General features: G+C 41.6%; 1 pseudogene; it reads right to left on the bottom strand.

Annotated features, from left to right (window-relative positions):
- Positions 1–5: 5 nt before the first annotated feature.
- On the bottom strand, positions 6–16,052 carry LOC113080303 (uncharacterized; annotated as a pseudogene).
- Positions 16,053–16,995: the final 943 nt, after the last annotated feature.

Here is a 16,995-nt window from a genome sequence, read left to right as displayed (position 1 = left end):
TTTTCATCATCTGCGTTAATGATTGTACAGACAGCCCCAATCTCTGCTATCTTTTTCTCCACATGTATGTAAGGAGTAAATAAGTTACTCCTGGCATCTGATAATATTCCACATGGGCTGATATTTCCCCTGCTGCTTGCTTGGGTGTCCAGCTTCTCTTTGGAAGCCATCCCTCTTCTTCTCTTTCTCTGATCGGCAGGAGTCTCATTGCCCTCTTTCCCCTTTTTCGGTCTATGTCTGACAGGCTTCACATCTAACTCCGGCTGGGTCTCCTCGCTCTCTACATCCACTTTCACCACCTGGGTTTGAGCAGGAGGTGACAAAGATGGACAGGGTTTTGGTCCGGTGGTGTTGATACTTGGGGCACTTCACTTGCAGTGTCTGGGATTGGGACAGACTGAGGTTCAGCTGTGGGTGAGGGAACAGAGTCCACAGGTATGCTTGCTGCTGTATTCTGAATTTGTGCTTGGGCACGTTTCTGCTTATTCACACTGCCCACTGGGGCGACCTTTTTTCTTACCTGATGGAAAATAACCTTGGGGACAGTTTTTCTGATGTTTTAGTATCTGAACTGGTTGACCTGAGAGAAGTCATCTGGTGCTGAGAAGCTCGGGACAGAAGGTGGTGCCCAGGGCTCTGACTGTGGCCAGTGGTGGTCCCATAGTAATCCCCACCTGGGTAATCATCAAAGCCCATGCCAGTCTCTTCTAGTTTCTGCCTCAGCAAGTTAGCAGCCGACTGCTCACCTCGACGGGTTTCCAGCTGTGATAGTGTTTGTGAACTGCTGTATGTCAGACAATGCAGAAGAAGATGAGGAGGGGATCCCTGTACAGGACAAGGTAATGGAGGAGCTGTGGAAGGGGTCCTAACAAAGTAAATCAATCCTTATCACTTTCACCCAATGATCCTGAAGAATCCAGCCAGCACCTAAAACAAAGTCAAAATCTTTTGGCAAACTCCTGAGGGCACTAGTGCTAGAAGCTGTTGTACCTGGTTTGAGGGTCTGAGAATCACAGGAGAATGCATCTTCAACTGTTCTGTATGGCATAAGATCACTAAAGTAGGAGAATCATCAAGGTAAGATAAGCAGGTCTCCTCTTCCTTGAGAAACACTAGAAAAATGATGTACCACCCTCAGGGTCTGGTATGTCAGAGGCGTAATGAATACTTCTGAAAAGTCCGATGCCACTTGACCATTGTTGAATTCATTTTTTTTTTACACTGGGAGTAATTTTTCGCACAATTGCCTCAAGTTTTAAAACCATGACCCTTTCTTGGGGAAATAAACTTTGCTTTTGGATTGAGGAGGTGAATTAGCACTGTGTATAGAATGTTGTGTTTTAGGAGATGACAATTTTGTTTGAGTATCAGTACTGCCAGAACCATTTGTTGGTTGCAAGTTTCGAATCAGAGTGGGATTGAGATAGTGGGGGAGTGATAAGCTGATCCTGTTCGCTGACCTGGAACATCCTGATACTGCCTTTTAGCTGGAATAGGAGAAATAAAGAATCTAACTCTCCTTCTCATGATTAAAGGGTTGGTTTTCAGCCGACGTTCCAGTTTTGGTTACTCTCTGCCCCTGCTGATTCCCTTGGGTAGTCTTACCAGTGTGCCCAGCAGGACTAACAGCATCAAACCGGAGCCAGTGAGTGGAAAGATTTGGCATTGTTTTCTGCACTCTTATCTAAAATGTTCTCTTCTCCCAGTTTGGGGCCAGCATTTGTGACTGGTTGAGAACCAACATGCTCACAAGGGACTACAGTGGATTGTCCAGCCCCTTCTCTTTCAGGATAAGTATCCCACATTTTCATGTCAAAGTGTGAACTGGGATAAGAGTGCTGTGGAGATATGTGATGCTGACTAGGCAGAATATCAACTGAAGATTGAGATTTACACTTCTCTTCAGAAAGTCTCTGAGGAATGTGCCTATCTATACCTCTTAGCCTTTGTCTGTCAGGAGTCCAGTCGGGTCTTTCATGAGGAGGTAAACTCTGTGGAAACATATGTGACTTGTTAGAAGATGGTGTGGTTTTAGAATAGGCTGATACTGTGTGGAATGGATTATGAGGTGTAGGATGGGAGATCATTTTTTGTCCATCCATGGTGTCACTGAAACCATATGCTCTGAAACCGTCAACAGCTTGCGAGAATGACTGGTGTCTTGGTGGTGAGGACAAGGGAATTTGAGGACATTTGCAAAAGATATGGCAAGTTGCTAGTGGTTTCTCTGTTGCCTTTGGCACTGCTGGTCTTTTCTGTATCGGAAACAACATCTACAGGGGGATGAAGGAGCTTATTAGATTCCTTACTGGGTGGGGTGCTGCAGTAACTATCGGTGTTCTGACCTGCAGTTTCTGTCTTTGATGAGTCCTCCAAGTTTTGTGCTTTCTTTGCTTTGTTTCTTCCTTACAACATTCTTCTTCATTTGATCCAGAAGCAGAAAATGGCTGCTGAATGACTGAGGTCCCAGAGTGTACTCTCTCTCTTTCTGGTGTTGTTCGTCGAGAAGGGGACACATCACAGATGACTGAGCAGCGTCCTGAGGATGTCTGAGATTGAGTGTAACTGATAGGACCTACACCGCATGCCAATGGCTCAGCTTCCTGTAAAAGCAATTGTTCCACAGCAGAGGAAGATGTATCATATCTGGGTGGTTTTCTGTGCTGCAAAGAATAGTCAGCCAAGTTAATGTGCTCTGAGGGGGCTCCTGTTGTGAGATCTAAAGACTGCTGCAGGTGGGAGGACTGGTTGGGAGACAGACTGGTTTTGCCTTTTTCTAAAGAGATCCCATGAGTCACATTGGGCTTATGTGCTTCAGAATCCCAAGAGGGATGAGGAGGGCCTAAAACAATATCATTATCTGGTCCCTGATTTTGACTTGAATTTGGTGGTTTCCCAGAGGCCATTTGATTGAACTTGATATTAAGTCCACTCTTAAGTGTTTGAGAGCCCATTGCATGCGAACTCAAATTTTCAATCATACTGTAAGGCAGTCTAGTTTGATAACGGTGCTGGTATATATCTTGAGGTTGTTGGTGAACAATAGACGTTTGGTCAGGACGTCCATATCGTCTATCTAAGTGATGACCCTGGAGGACTTCTTGCAAAAGACTTGGAAATGATTGCTGAAACTGAGAACTGCTATCTTGACTCCTTGAGACGACAGCCCTCCCCCCTTCCATAGCAAAAACACCAATCTCCTTCCTGCCTATAGACCCATAGCTGGCCTGCAGCTGATGATAATTCTGGCATCTGTTTGTGCCCATACTACTCCCTAGTCCTAACTTTCCTTTGCTTTTTGCAGCATTATAGTGTACCTCGGGATTACTGTATTTAAATGACGCTAAGTGAGACTGAATTGAAGGTTGAGAGCTTTGGCCAAATTCTTGTTTAGGGGAAAAATGTTGTGACACATATGTTTCCATGCACATCTCCCCTTCTCCATTGTGATTTCTAGTCTCTCTTAAGACATTCACATCACGTTGGTCCTCGGGATTGCTATGTTTATTTGAGAAATGTGAAACACCATAATGTGGAGATCTGGCTCCTGTGTGCTTGCCAGATTCAGTATTCACTTCAGATCGAGCAGAGACAATAACTCCAACACCCCCAAAATTATGTTGCTCTGATAAATTCACATTTTTACTCGGTTTTTCAAAATGCTGTGCATCGGTCTCGGTTTCATCCTTTGTGGGAGGGACTGACCGTCTGTTCTCTGAATTCTCTCTGTCACAGGTAGGACCTGCATTTTCAACCTCACATTCTTCATCTTTTATCATTTTGATCTTCCGTCCCTTCATTCCACTTTCATTCTCATCACAAAGGTCTTTTTTTACCACGTAGTTTGGATGTGCTGAGTTAATAGGAGATAGAGAAGCAGGGGGGTATACTGGTTGTTTTGGGCTGAGTTCTGCAGAAGGATGAACTGATGGTGGTGAGGAGGAGGTGGCAATCATTGTTTCTTTTGTCTTTAATTGAGAATCTCTAGTGGATGGTTGTTTTGAAGCTGTTGAAATGACTCCAGTGTTGACCTGGAGATCCAATCCTTGTTGACTCTGTTCTGACGGCATCCGACTCTGTGATGATGGGAAGCTTTGTAGCTCAGATTCGTTGATTGTTCCCTTTCCCTGCCTAATTCTCTTGTGTTCTACTTGTTGTTGCCCTTTTGTTTCCAGCATCTCAGAACTCTCTTCATTCACCAAGGTCTGACCGCTGGCACTGGAATTACCAGATTTGTTTTGGTTGCCTGATAAAGACTGAGACCCTTGCTGCATCTGCAGGTGATGTGCACTGTCTCTGCTTTTCTTCAGGGGCAGCACAGTGTCTGTTAGAAGCATGTGCTGCACTGTATTAGGTAGATTTTCCACTTGAGAGGTCAGAGCATTGAGACTATTTAGACCAGGATCCTGCGAGAGTTTGTCATGAGGGTACAGGGAGCCATCTTCCTCTGGACCACCCTGAAGACCTAATCTCATTCGGTTCTGACCCATGGCAACATGACCGATGCCTGCACTGTGGTTCAAAACAGCCGTTTTAGTTCCTATTCCACTACCACAACTACTGATGCTGCTATTTGAATTGGGAGTGGGGCTCAGCTGAGGTACGGCCTGCAGAAGATTTCCATGGCTTTGGCTGCTGTGAGCATTTGAAACAGAGGGGTTTGATGATGGCTGCAGATAAGTATTGGCACTGTTTCCTTCAGAACTCCCCATTAGTGGAGACGAAGAGGAGCTGCAGCTTGGAGACTGCACGCCAGATGGAGCAGGAGAGGGATTAGATATGGGACTGAAGTTTTGATGAATGTGAGCCTGCTGACTTTGGGAATGCATAGGTGATTTGGCAAGGTCTTGAGAGGGGTGAGGGGTAGGCAGAGCAGGGCTGGAGGACACAGAGGAATGGGGCTGTTTGGTGTGCAAGTGTCCTTGGTGCTGCATTTTGAGGGAGGGGTCATAACCTGCTCCAGTGCTGAGCTGAGACGGGCGCTGGGAATGGGGGGCATGCTTGTGAAGGGACTGAGATTGTGGTGAATATGCTGATGATGTGTAGCTTTGTCCCATATTCTCACAGTTGTTTGAAGCAGATGAACTTGTATGAGTATTTGGATTAGGCCGAGTGGGAGAGTTATTCATTTTGGCATCCGTGCTGCTGCTGCTTATGTCGTATCTTTGCGGTGGAGAGTTATACATTCCAGTAGAGCCTGAAGTTGCATTAATTGGGGCATAGTGTCCAAACTGAGGGGGTATTCTGTTTCCAGAAAGCGTGTAATGCAGGGTCCGGTGATGCTGACCTTGGTGCAATCCTTGATGTGATGGATATTTATGACCATGCTGCCGTTGATGCATCTGAGCACCTGATTGTACTGAAGCGGTATGAGCCAGAGTGTATTGCTGGGAAGGAGAAAAGGAACCAGGGCCACTGCTATTACTACTCCCAACTGCAGAGGCACTGCCGGAGCTGTAATCCATAGAGTAGGGAGAAATCATTCCAGAAGATGACCCTGAACCAGATAAGTGTTGGTACTGATGAGGTGCGTGTCCATCCATGTTTGAGTATCTAAATCCTGCACCATATGCAGCTCCGCCTCTCCTGCTTCTTTCTCGTCCACTCACAGAAAAATAATAATCCACACTGTCCTTACGGTAAGAGTTCCCTCCTCCACTGTGAGTGTTTCCCTGTGTCAGCTCTCCAGCTCCTCTTCTGGATCCATAGCCATGTATAGGGGGAGCGTGTAGAAGATGCTGTTGGCTCCGCAGGTGCTGACCATGGCTCTGCATGTTAGGTTGAGCTTGTTGCCTGGCCACATAATCCTCTGAGTTTCTGGGAGATATCTGAAGGTCTGAAGGGTGGGCTTGATACGGCGAACCAACAACACTTCCTGCCCGGCTAAACCCCGGATGAAGAGGGACTGGAGTGTTGGGAAAATTCTGCATTTTTGTGTTTACAGTTTTTCAAAAGCTGTTTTTAGCAATCTTTCTTTTCAAGAGGACCCAAATGGCAAACTGGAATGCTTAGTATTAGAAATCTACAAACACATCTGTAACATAAATGTAGAAGGCCCCAAACAATGTCATAACTGAGATTTAGAAAGCAAGGGGATTCAATTTGCTGCTCAAGTCAAAAAGTAAAAACAGTGTGAAGATGGGAAATGCAGCATCTGCACATTCATTCACAGAAATGGTGTCACAAATGCTACTACGTGGTTTGGCACTAGATCAAAAGATGTCTGGAAAAAGATAATGATTGAAGGTTTAGTGTTATCACAAAATGTCTATTAGACAAGAGGTAAAAAATACTCCACCAAATAAGCAACTCAAGTAAGTTTCATTAAGAGAATGTCAATATCTTGATACTGTAGTGTGAAACATCTTGCCATTTGGTAAATGTGCGAACGGATGTGGATAGCAGCCATGCAGTAGAATTATAATAGTTCAGTAACAGGTTTGCAAAAGACGAAAAAAAAAACAAATAAAAAAACTTTCTCTAGTTGGCACATGTATTCACTGACACTGAAATGGCTTGAGAAAGATCAATCCTTCAAAATCATGACTTTTTATCATATTTCCTGTGTAATAGGGATTTTCGGCACATGCTCAAGCCATGTTTCATTAAGATCTTCACCAACAAATATTTTCCAGCTGTATCCAAACATTTGTCATTTCCCATGTTAGTTATTCAGTCCAGCAAATGTGTTGTTTTCTTTGATCATCCAGTCCTTGCCCATTACAGTAAGGTATTTTTCAGTGTAGCTTGTCCTAGCATCATGTTTTCCATGGTCAGTGACATGCCTTCCAGTTGCTCTTTTAATCCTCTCAATATGATAGTGTCTTTCTTTCTCTGGAAACAGGAAGATGTTCTGAAAACAGAGAGAAAACTGTTAATATTATGCATAACTACATATTACTATTACTTTGTGTTATATTATATATTAACTGAGAACTCAGCTTTAGTGTTACATTCATATTTTTAACAACCAAATAACAACCCAACTACACTCAATTTGTCTGTAGTAAGTCTACAATTACATCCAAACATTTAAATGGCCATGAAATCCAAATCTTATTTTGTAAAATCTTAAGGGGATACTCCACCCAAAAATGCCATCCCAGATGTATATGACTGACTTTCTTCAGATCAACTCAAATCCATCCGACTGAGTCAAGATAAATCAATGTCTCCTAAAGTTAAACAATTGGTGTGTGTATATACTACTATAAAAAATATTTAGAAATATGATCCTAACTTCCAGCCAAGTCAGAGATGGGTATGGGTTAGTGATGTACGGGTCAGATTTTTTTCCAACCATGGGTCCTGGTTTTATGAAATGATTTGGCCCGCCCCAGCCCACCCGGCAAGTAAAGTAAAATCTCTTTACCCGCCCTGTGAATCGAGACATCATGGAAGTCACATTGCTACTTAGACCTTCGTATTATAACCTTATCAAGAAACCTAATCAAATATTAATATTTTGACTACAAAAATATTGCACTAGTGATAATTAGTCTGTGAACAAATATTTTAGGTGAACGAATCGTTCTCGTTTATGTAATCCATTGATTCCTAGTTCTCGTTCACTGAAGTTCCTTCCTCCACTGCAGCGCACGAGTGTGTGGTGCTATTAGCAGCTCGTGAACAGCTCTGTGAACAGTTTCATCCTGTCTCAACCTCCAGCCAATAGCCTTCATGAGATGTGACGGAGCATGTGATTTGTTTTTTTATTATTTAATATACCTTTATTTAACCAGGAGGTCCTATATGTGTATATATGTGTATATATATATATGTGTGTGTGTGTGTGTGTGTGTGTGTGTGTATATATATATATATATATATATATATATATATATGTGTGTATATATATATATATATATATATATATATATATATATATATGTATATATATATATATACACACACACACACACACACACACACACACACATATACACACATATATATACACACACATATATATATATATATATATTATTATTTTAAAATTATTTAATAAATAATAATACAATTATTTATTATTATTAAGTTTTTAAAAGCCTCAGGAATCTTTTGCAGGTGTTTAGAGTTAATTAGTTGATTCAGATGATTAGATTAATAACTCGTTTAGTGAACCTTTTCATGATATGCTAATTTTTTTAGATAGGAATTTTGGGTTTTCATGAGCTGTATGCCAAAATCATCAGTATTAAAACAATAAAAGACCTGAAATATTTCAGTTGGTGTGCAATGAATCTAAAATATATGAAAGTTTAATTTTTATCATTACATTATGGAAAATAATGAACTTTTATCAAAATATGCTAATTTTTTTTAGAAGGACCTGTATATATATATATATATATAAAACACAATGAGACTCTTAAGAAAAACAAGAACATGTCTCCATCACAACACTCTTTACAGTAGTTTTAAATTTGTTAAATTTGTTGAAAGTAGTGAACCAATACGCCCTTCACTGAATGAGATCGAGAGCTCTTCTTGTTCAGGAACGAATTGAATGAACTGGTCCATCGCTCTTTGGTGAATTAAATGATTGAGTCAGTGAGCCAAGCATGTAAATCTCGATCAGTAATCAGCAGACACAAAGCACAGTTATAGGTTCTGTGCAGATACGCTCGTTTTCATATCTAACATACAGAACATAACTCCACGTTTAATCCCCGATTTATTCATGTTAATATATTATAAATGAACTAACCAAACAATTAAAATGTTAATTATGCAAGAAAACCTTGTGCTTTGTTCTTCTGAACAACTTATTTAGACTATTTAATGTGATTATGCACACATTTTAATAAAGCCAAATTAGTTTTTGTCACAAGTAAATACGTTCGTTGACTTAAGACATAACACATGTGACACTTTGTCGCCACCTGCTGGCGTATTTGTGTAATACGAAGAAATGGTCACCGAACGAATCAGTAGCTGTGTTTACATGGACCCTTCTAATCTGATCGTAATAGGACTAGAAGCACAATCAGAATAAAAAAGTCACATGTAAACACATCAATCGGATTAAATTGGCTCGATCAGACTAAAATTTCAATCGGATTGTAAGGGGTGGTTTATTCCTTTTGTAATCCGAGTGAGAGGACATGTAAACACTTGATCGGATTGAAAACCGAAACTGGAAAGTACTGCATATGCGCAGTGACGTAGAAATAGCGTAATGACGTATGAAAAAGCTGTTCTTCCTGGTGAATAAAGTGTCATAAGTAAGTGTCCTGTCATTATAAATCTCCCCTTTCACTCAGTGTATGTGAAGTGGAGCAGGACCATATCCCACCAGTCCTTGTTTAAGACTCTCATCAACAGACGACTAGTTTTGAGTGCGGCAAGAGGCACTTTTACTACTTTTTTTGTTGCTTAAGTGAAGTAAAGCAGCACAACAGTTCATGTGCTGGTCATCACCTAATTAGGAGTTTGATCAATATAACTATATATAACTGCGGCAGCAGCGGTAAACTCTCTATATTCATGCATTCTGCACGTCAAGAGTAAATCTGATCAGAAGCTTGTGACATGTACACGCACACATCAACCTTATCACTTTATTCAGCGTTCATGTAGACACTACATTCGGATTCATCAATCAGAATGAATTCATTCCGATGGAAGCAAAAAGTGAACTGAAAATGAACAAATCTCTTGAAAGAATCAATTTCCACCACTAAATTGCATGCAATATAAACAGATTTTTTACATTTTGTTTTTATGACCCGACCCACAAATAAACTTCCTATTTCTTTACCCACCCTGCACTGACCCACGCATCACTAGTATGGGAATTTTTTTTTCATTTTCTTGCTGATCATAAAGCCCTGAACTATTGAGCCCTGGAATTATTTTTACCTGACACAGGTGAATTACTACTATAGAATATTACGCATGCACGACTGAACGCATCACTCCCCGCCACGACTCTCGAGTCACATTAAAGATTCGTTTAAAATGAACGGATAGTTCAAGAACGACACATCACTAATTGCTACTCAAAACTCATTTCCAGGGGGGTCCACTGGTATTCCGGTATTTTGTTTAAAGCGCTATATAAATAAAAGGTGACTATACCAGGGGTAAAATACAAACCGCAGACTTGGCAACACTACAGTGTGCTGGCTTGATGCTTCCTCTGAACACTTAGATGTGTTGGACTTGAAGCAGCGCTGGTTAGATCGATCGGTGTGACATCGAAGTACTGCGAGAGCTAGAAGAGAGCAGACACCGATCGATCTTCAAGTCCAGTCGAACACACATCTTTACTCTCTTATCTGTTATCTTATTTTTAATCTGAGTGCAATCACAGCCTCTGCAACAAAAATATTGTGTTTTATTTTTTTATATATTGCGATATTATCACAATACAAATTAATAAATTAGCCCTAATTTCTAAGAGGCACAAAATGACTGGAAAAGTGTATAGAATTAAAAAACATGAAGTGTGTGTGATGTTCTGACCATAAAGAGTCGTTTGAATCCACAATTAACGGTCTGGTTTATACACCTGTAACTTAAGAGTAGAAATCTGAAAGAAATAAAGATTTAAATTTTACTGTGATAATTATCAATATCGACAGATATGAACTGTTCTTGTGATTTTTTTGGCCCAAGTTGAAATGATTTTACATGAGTCCACTGCACAATAACATACTGCAACTTTCAAAACAGTGCAAGAAGTAAAAACTTTACACTGAGGTACACACACATGCTCATCATCATCATCATGTCTATGGATGGTTCACTAGCACTATTTCTTCATACTGTAGTGATACACGATGAACTAAAGATGTAGTAAAACCACCAGACAGTGTGTCACGGTCATTCAGTGTGCACTACTGTAAACCAATCACAAGATGATGCAGCTTTGCTAAGAAACTCCCATCAAAAGATGGACAGAGACAATCACACTGGACCTGACAGAAACACCACCAGGAGAAATAAATACCACATCTGTGGTTTCACCTGCTAATACTGGTTCATATGTGATGGATCGTGTAAAGTAAATAAACAGCATTCTGATGCTGTATATTTCTGCTTAGCAAATAAATACTAAAATGAATAATAAATACATGAGTGAGCATGAAATGTTAATTTGACATTTTATAAATATTTGATATGTGGGAACTAGCAGTCTAGCAAAAACACACCAATCTCAACAAATTAGAATATGGTGACATGCCAATCGGCTAATCAACTCAAAACACCTGCAAAGGTTTCCTGAGCTTTCAAAATGGTCTCTCAGTTTGGTTCACTAGGCTCCACAATCGTGGTGAAGACTGCTGATCTGACAGATATAGAAGACAATCACTGACACCCTTCACAAGAAGAGTAACCAACAAACATTCATTGCCAAAGAAGCTGGCTGTTCACAGAGTGCTGTATCCAAGCATGTTAACAGAGAGTTGAGTGGAAGGGAAAAGTGTGGAAGAAAAAGATGCATAACCAACCGAGAGAACCACAGCTTTATGAGGATTGTCAAGAAAACTGGATTCAAGAATATTAGTGAACTTCACAAGAATTTACTGAACCACAGACAACATCAGCGGTGTATTACCTGGGCTAAGATAAGAGGAACTGGACTGTTGTCCAGTGGTCTTAAGTCCTCTTTTCAGATGAGAGCAAGTTTTGTATTTCATTTGGAAACCAATGTCCCAGAGTCTGGAGGAAGGGTGGAGAAGCTCAATAGCTCAAGCTGCTTGAAGTCCAGTGTTCAGTTTCCACAGTCTGTGATGATTTGGGGTGCGATGTCATCTGCTGGTGTTGGTCCATTGTGTTTTTTGAAAACCAAAGTCACGGCACCCGTTTACCAAGAAACTGTGGAGCACTTCATGCTTCCTTCTGCTGACCAGCTTTTGGAAGATGCCGATTTCATTTTCCAGCAGGATTTGGCACCTGCCCACACTGCCAAAAGCACCAAAAGTTGGTTAAATGACCATGGAGTTGGTGTGCTTTATTGGCCAGCAAACTCTCCAGACCTGAACCCCAGAGATAATCTATGGGCTATTGTCAAGAGGAAGATGAGAAACAAGAGACCAAACAATGAGACGAGCTGAAGGCCACTGTCAGAGAAACCTGTGCTTCAGACCACCTCAGCAGAGCCACAAACTGATCACCTCCATGCCACGCCGAACTGAGACAGTAATTAAAGCTTAACGAGCCCCTACCAAGTATTGAATACATGTACAGTAAATGAACAAACTTTCCAGAAGATCAACAATTAACTAAAAATTTTAATTTTTTTATTGGTTTTATGAAGTATTCTAATTTGTTGAGATAGGGTTAGGGTTAGGACTTCATTTGAACAACTTTAAAGAAGATTTTCTCAATATTTAGATTTGTTTTGCTCCCTCAGATTTCAGATTTTCAAATACTGTCCTACTAACAAACCATACATCAATGGAAAGATTATTTATTCAGCTTTCAGATGACGTAAAGATGGTTTTGTGCTGCAGGGTCAGATATATAATCTGGATTATTTTCATTGGACTTCTGCTCTGGAGAGCACTGATTAAATGATATATCTGAAGCAGTGTGTGTGTAATAAGTGTGTCTGTAATCACTGGTGATGTTGTGATGGTCATTGTCAAACATACGGTTTCCCTCATTCAGACTCAAAGCTCTTCTCTACATGTTATGATGAAGCGTCGTTCAATCAGAACAGTGGCCATTCATTCACAGAGGAACATATTCATAAGAGGAGCAAACGTTTTAAAAAGTACCGTCATGCCTCCTTTAAAATTGAGTCCACTATTCCCACACAGATACGCTACAAGCTGTTAGAAATGAAGAGCACATGATGTCTGGTGTAAAGGCCGGGTCCTGATGAAAACCAGTTGAGAACCACTGATAAATGCCTCAGTGGTAGTATATATATATATATATATATATATATATATATTAGTCGTAATATAAAAAAATATATAATAAAATGGATTTCATAATTCCCTAAATATGTACAACTGTAATGGTGAGGTTTTTACTGACATCCCCTGATCACGGTGAATGTTTACACACAATTTATAGGTTCTGTTTCCGTTGGACTGAAGCAGCGATTAATCCTGTTTCAAAGTACTATCAACTAGTGCTGTGCGATTAATCCAAATTGAATCGAATGCGATTATGGAGTCTACAGGGTCAGGTCAATAGATAGGGAAATTAAAACTAAAGAAAAACGTTATGTAACTTAAGCTTTGAAAAGACAGACAGCGAACAAAAAATATAATTTACAAGAGCTGCGTCACAATGCTTATCAAGAGCATCTCTTATTGCATGTTGGCTATTCCTCATTCAGAGAACGCAAACACAGCCGGGGGGCGACGGTCTGGGGGTAAAACCAGTACTGATTACCAGGACCCCAAAGGAAGAGAGGGCCCTTGAAAAGTCTAGAATATATATTTTCGGGGGGAGGGAGGGGGGTGGTCATTAGGACTGGGATCTTGTGTAGCGCCCTGCACACAGACTGTGTCTCTGAATGCTTCTCATTCTCGTTCACACTCTCTGCACTCACGCAGTCTGTTTCGTAACGCTCGGTTATATTCCCTGCACCGCACCTCTCCACGAGCACATCTGGCCGTAGAGATGAGACTCGACGCACGCGCACATCCTGCGTCAGCTCGCGCCTGGCTCCACGTTTAAAACGAATGTACATTCAGTCTAATTGCTTGCTAATTTCACTTGGATGAAATGAAACATTCAGCACAATTTCCACTTGTTCTTAAAATCCCAAATACAGTGTAACATGTAATATTTTATTAATTGACTAAAGAAATGCAGTTCCTTATTTATATAAAAAATAAAATTTCCAGTGAAATTCAGTATGTTAATTCTATAAAATTAGTTATACCATTATCATCTTGTCTGCTGAAAAAAAAGATGGCTCCTTATGCTTTCGAATCACTTTCACGTGTTTGCTCGTTCATTTGACTTGAAGCATTGTTGCGCACTGTTTTTTTGGGGGATTTGTGCGCAGCGACGCTTCAAGTCAATCGAACGAACAAACACATGCGCATATTTGCATCGCTTTGATCGTTCCCTCTAGATCTCACCTTCTCACACGCAGCCCCACAATTGGTCGATTGTGTACAATACCTGCATGTTATTGGTCAAACTGCTCTGGATGTTTTAGGCATTATTAAAATCCTGGCCGGGACGTGTCCCGTATGAACGATGCATATGGTCACCCTGTTTCATTGAAAATGCTGAATCATTCAGAAACAAACTATGTTTACTAAATCACTGATTGTGTTGAATCGGAATCATTCTGGTGTTTTTGATGCTGCACTAGTTATGTTTTGTCACTTAAGTTTTAATCACGTAATGTGTCCGGTTGGGAAGTCAAATTCTCCAGCCATTTTTCATTAAACGTGCATTCAAACTAGCTAGGAGGCTAGTCAGCTAACTAGCATGCATTAACTACAGCGGAGGTCTGTCTGTCCAGTGATTGTCCACTGTGTCCATCAGACTGGAGACATCTCTTCAAGTAATGGGACTGAAAATATTTAAGACCCATCGAATCTGAATTTGAGACGTTCTAAGACTCTTTAAGGACCCGCGGTAACCCTGTTTTAGTTAGAAGCGCCATCACTGCAGTTCACTGTATGGAAGAAAACAGCGTAAATACTGGGTTTACAAACATAAAAACAGAATGTGTGACGTTTATGAAGTCTGACAGTATAAAAGAGAGTTTGGCCCAGTATTCTAGGGACGTGCTAGTCTTCAGAGACTGTGAGGAATTCTCTCTGAGAGACAGATGTAGGGATGGGTGTTTAATTAGCAGAGGCTTTAATGAGGGTCCCAGGCACTTTAATGAGTTCATTACTCATGTGGACTCGTGTCTATTGTCTCTCACACAATAGTGTTTAGAGTTTATTACTGCAGTCTTACAGAGTCAAAGTAGTTCTGAACTGATCTGTTAACTAAACAACACACTGGAGATGACGCTCACAGTGTGTGTGTGTGTGTGTGTGTGTGTGTGTGTGTGATCTTCACGGATTCGGTTAGTTTACTCTGGCATCATTACTGAAATAGTGACAACAACAACAACAAAAACAACAACAACGACGACGACGGTGATGATGATGATGAGTCTGCAGTGATACTGTGAGCATGTAATGTTATGTGTGTGTTCAGGAGAATAAATCACAATCTGTTGTTAATAATGATGGAGCTCCGACATGATGTTGACTCGGAACCATCTAGAACTCAAAGCACCTCCATCACAGCAGCACATTAGCATTAGCTCTTTAGCATGGCTCAGATTCGGCAGAAACACTGGGCTCACAGCCCCAACGCGCTCGTTTATCGACGCGTCGGAAAGACGCGAGTGAGCGCGACACGCTTCGACGCTCATGCAGTCAAAGGAGATAAACACGATCGTGAGGAGAAATCACGAACACGGTGACACACACACGCACGCACTCACGATCCACGCTGGAAACGGACAAGAACGACACGTTCAGATCAACACAAACGTATGATAATGTGATGTTTTTACCGGACAGGCCCGTCCGATCTCCCCGGGCTCGAGTCCCGCGCTCCGCCGCTCCGCCTGCACCGACCCGCGGCTCACAGCCACCTCACCGAACCGAGCGGGCCTTGGTATTCCGCGAGCACGAGCTCGTTTCTCTTCTGCTGGCTTTTTTCTCTTTTTTTCTTTTGTCTTTCTCGCGTCAGAAAACGAACGAGAGGAGCTCGAGCGTTCCACGCGCTCCCGCCCCCCTCACGCGCGCACCGCATCCATCACGCACACGCGTCAGACGCGACGCGCGCGATCGAGCGGGAAGCGCGCGCTCTCACTTGTTGACAGGAGTGGATGGATCTGATCTGGAAGAGAACATTAAGCTGCATGTGGGCGAATAACACAGTTCTGTAGTGTTCATCGAGTGTGCTTGGACTAGTGTGCTTTAGTCCTAACAATACTGTTAGCTGATTTAAGGCGTATATGTGAGGGCGTCATGGGCTGCTCTGATTGGCTCTTGAGGTTGTTCGGACGGGCCGGTAACGGATGTCGTGTTCCGGTCACGTCGATCAGATTAACGGTTCATTTTATAAACTGCTCCCCCCCCCCCGCCCCCCGCCCCACAGTAACCCCGCCCCCCCGCTCGCGCTCCGATCCGCTCCTACGGAGAAGCGCGGCTATTTCCATCACGGTTACCATAGCAACTGAATCACAGCGGCCTGAGTGCAGATCATTTATAGGCCACACATTAACAGACATCCGCGCGCCATACAACAATAATATCAATCAGTGTGTGTGTGAGAGAGAGAGCGTGTGTGTGTGTGTGTGGGCATGTTTTTGTATCATATCTGGACACAACTCTGTATAATGACATGGGTATGACACAGGTATTACAAGGAGAGGGTGACTTATGAGGACATAACCCATGTCCCCATTTTTCAAAACACTTATAAATCATACAGAATGAGTTTTTTTGAGAAAGTAAAAATAAACAAAGTTTCCTGTGAGGGTTAGGGTTAGGTGTAGGGTTGGTGAAGGGACATAGAATATACAGTTTGTACAGAATAAAAACCATTACACCTATGGGATGAACACACTTTACACAAAAACAAACATGTGTGTGTGTGAGAGAGAGAGAGAGAGAGAGTGTGTGTGTGTGTGTTTGTTTGAGCCAGACTCTGCTTGAGCATCTGTAACTGTTCAGTCTGAAATGAAAACAGCATGGCAACATCAAGGCTTTGTTTGTTCTCTCCATCTTTTGCCATTGTTGTTTTATATTTATTTTTATGTTATGTATTTTATTTGTTTCATGGTGTAATTGTAAAACGCATTTTAAAATCCCTTAATTTGTTGACAGAGACAGTCACCAGAACAAGGTTTGTGTAGAAGTGAAGCATTCTGGGTGTTTTCCTGGAGCTCCATCAGTGGATCTCAGTGATGTCAAGGCTGAGGGTGGCTCTGGTTCTCACTGAATGCTCACGTTCCATCAGATGAAAACTGTGACATGTAAATCTCTGTCTTAGTCT

Source organism: Carassius auratus, unplaced genomic scaffold (genome assembly GCF_003368295.1).
Source record: "Carassius auratus strain Wakin unplaced genomic scaffold, ASM336829v1 scaf_tig00030856, whole genome shotgun sequence".
In the NCBI taxonomy this organism is placed as follows: domain Eukaryota; kingdom Metazoa; phylum Chordata; class Actinopteri; order Cypriniformes; family Cyprinidae; genus Carassius; species Carassius auratus.
The sequence above is the reverse complement of the archived record's forward strand: the minus strand, read 5'-3'. Positions and strand labels throughout refer to the sequence as shown.